The sequence below is a fragment of the Morone saxatilis genome, unplaced genomic scaffold, assembly GCF_004916995.1.
Source record: "Morone saxatilis isolate NCDOM2014 unplaced genomic scaffold, NCSU_SB_2.0 Contig16, whole genome shotgun sequence".
NCBI lineage: Eukaryota > Metazoa > Chordata > Actinopteri > Moronidae > Morone > Morone saxatilis.
In genome coordinates this window covers 17,087,031-17,090,409 of record NW_023339718.1, presented here as the reverse complement: position 1 = coordinate 17,090,409, position 3,379 = coordinate 17,087,031, and positions in this window count along the sequence as shown.

Sequence of the window (3,379 nt, the reverse complement as noted above, 5' to 3'; positions counted from 1 at the left end):
ATCAAATTATAGAATCTTTCTTTATTTCTGAGGTAGGGTATAAACTACAAAACAATGCATGATTTCCATTTCTTTGTAAAAGTGAAACTGAGGGCCCCTGTGGGCAAAAGCAGTAGTGTTTCTCTACTGCCTCGTTTTATTGATTTCAAGGGGCCAGCTGCAAGCATTAGGAAAAACTATAGAGAAAAAGCCAGTTTCCTCGCTGATGGTCTTTGTTTATAGGTCGTGTAGAGGCATCAGTATTAATCTGAGAGTGTTTCTAAACGAGTGAAAACTCCTTGTAGTACGTTTAAGAGTTGTGATCTAGATACATATGAACTCTGTCACTATTCTGTGTATCATCTGTCCAGGGACTACAGATGAAAAATAGCCTTTCAGCAAACTGACACATTCATGTTCCTATTAAATAGACTAATGACCAAATACTGTAAATAAACTTACAGTTGGAAAATAAATAAGTTGACCAACAAAAGCCGACAAAGCAATCTCAACTCAAGGTCCACTTACTCACAGAGACTTCAGATGTATCACTCATCGCTAGGTCATAACTAAACTATGAAAGTCAACTTTAAAGACAACATGGATGAGAAATTGATGCTCCAAATATTTTAAAGTGTGAATACCTACAGTACCATGGCAACTTTTGCCGGTGGTGAGGACTGTGCTGTACGGTCGAAAGCTCCACAACAAGCAAGTAAGTGGACCTTGAGTTGAGATGTTTGTTTCAAATTGATTTCTCTCTTGTGGGACAAACGATGGTAATTGAAACAAAATGACCACAGTCTTTGACATACTGCAAATGTCTTGTTACTTATCTGCGACAAGGGAGATCTGTGATGAGCTAATATCCACCGGTCGATTTATTGGTAAGAAAATTAAAAACAAATTAAAATACAGGACCTTGTTATCCCGAGCATTTTCTTCCTCATATAATCCGTATAGCTGAAGCCCAATAACAATAAAGACACATCTGTTGGTATAACTTACTAAAAGTATAATCTTTTTATGTCAAAATGTGCATTTGTGTAAACACGCCTACTGCTCGTACTTCACAACAGTCCAGTTCCGCCACGCTATGGTACAATAAGATGGACACATTACGGCTACAACAAATTAAAGGGAAAAGTTAAAACAAAAGACCATCTTTTTGTGACAGACTTCCTTCACCTCCTGCTTCACCAACATCCACTTCCGTTCTCACCAGAGCAGCAGAGATCTGGGTTGCAGGGCTGCACTGGTTCCAGTGTGTGTGTGTGTGTGCTGTCGTGTGCTGTGAAATTCCTCTGCCAAAGAAAGTCCTCATTGACCCGCCTTCAGCAAACACGCTATGACAGTGTCCAGGGGAGACCCAACAGAGCACCGATTCAGCTGCCTGCAACTGGATCCCTCCTCCTCACACAGAGCCCCCTCACAGTTTGTCCTCTCAGGGCCAGGAAGGAAGGGAGCTCACCACCTTGAAAGAGCACTTCCCATGTACCTGTCGGAGCTACGTCGGATGTGAGCTTTTGTTACCACAAGTTTTAGTTCACAGACAAGAAGGGCTATGTCCTCACAGCCTGTGGAAGAGTGCAGAGGAAGATCTCCAATCTGGGGTGTAATGTTTCATGGGGTTTGTAATGGTTATTGCAGCAGCCTATGGAAGTGGTTCTCAAACTGTGTCCCAGGGACCTGCTTGGAGTGTTCTTAAAGGCACGCCGGGGTGGACAAGTAAAAAAAAAAGAAATCATTTAAAGAAATAGTTCAATATTTTGGGATGAGATTAGAAGATTGCTACCATTTTCCAATAGTTGTTGCACTAGTCGGGGGCTATTTTTAACTGCAGATTTGGCGCACTAACAGGACCATGTATATGGGATAGACTCTGGGATAGTGCTCTATGGCTTCAGTGCCATAAGATATATAAGGGTTTTGCTGCACTGACACCAAACTCCTACTTTAATCCGCAGTGACTGAAGAAACTGGGGCTGGAATAACTCTTGCCATCCATCCGTTCCCATACACCGCAGGCTGTAGAAACTTGTGTAATTGTTATGTAAAGTCTTCCCAGATATGGTTCCTAAGGACACAGTGGTCTGATACATATGTTGGTGGTCCTTGACACACAAAAAGTTATATTTACCTATGTGACCTGAGGACTGGAGCGCGGCAATTTTATCACCGATTTCTTACCTGACAGCAGTTCAGCAAGAGTCTCTGTCCAATTCAAGCAAAGACTTTCCTCCAGAGGCCAAAAGCCTGTTTCATGGAAACCATGAAAGAGCTCTGGTGGAAAGAGAAATTAGGCAGAGTTTTTTTTTTTTTTTTAAGAGATCCGGAGGCAAGTTTTTCTATTAGTGTTTTATGAGTTGATTTTCTTCCACTCATCACATATGACTGCCATCCTGGACCTTGTCTATAACCATTGACAGGTGTGGAAAGGCGCTGTGACTGTTTTTACTCCAGACCAGTGGTGGGTAATAGAAGTCAGCTGGCCTGTATGCCCCGACATTACGATGGATATTAGAAGTTCAGTGTCTGCAGGAAATTGGAAGATTTTCCTGCAGACAGACAGTGTCAATGTAACTAGCATCCCTATACCATATGCATATGAATCATCTTTAGGTAATAGAGCAGTCACATCATGTATGAGCAACAGTTGGTTGTGCAAGCAGTGATTTATTCTACTGACTGTGGCTGTAATTTCTGAGATTAGTAAGAACACCAAAAGAAGAATCCCTGAGGGGATTATGATCATTTTATGTTATCCTTCTCTCGTTTCTATTTTTATAACAGGCCGCAAAATATGAACTTCGAAAATAGCACATGTATCCTGTCATGTCATGCTCTAGAGATCGAAACTCTTGTGTGATAAACACAGAGTCTTTTGTTTTACTCTCATGTCTTGGGGAATTGGGGCCAGCTGAATGCAGGAACCTCTGTCCAGGCACAGCTGGATCCAATAAGTGCATGCCCTAGTGCTGTGTTTACCCATTCCATACATTACAACAGGAAATTTAGAGAAAAGTTCTATTCATCCTTGTTAGGTAATTCCAAATTAGTGATAATAGTTTCTCTCTGTTTCTAATATGTTGTCGCCTCAGGATGGAACCGTATAAGTTCTAATTAGGACAATGTTTTGAATAGGTTTAATGGTTACACAACAGTTACTGATCTCAATTGACAAACCATGAGATCAAATGAATAAACACATTTGAGCTGAAACAGTAGTCAATTAAAATTAATAGAAAATTAATTGACAAATATTAACTGGTGCTAGGTTCTTTGTTTTCAGTGATTTAAAACAAAAATATATAAGGGATTTGAACTGTCGATTTGGATGCACAATGTATATCAGGCCATCTCACGTATTGGAACCACAATAGAACTGGACATTACACAC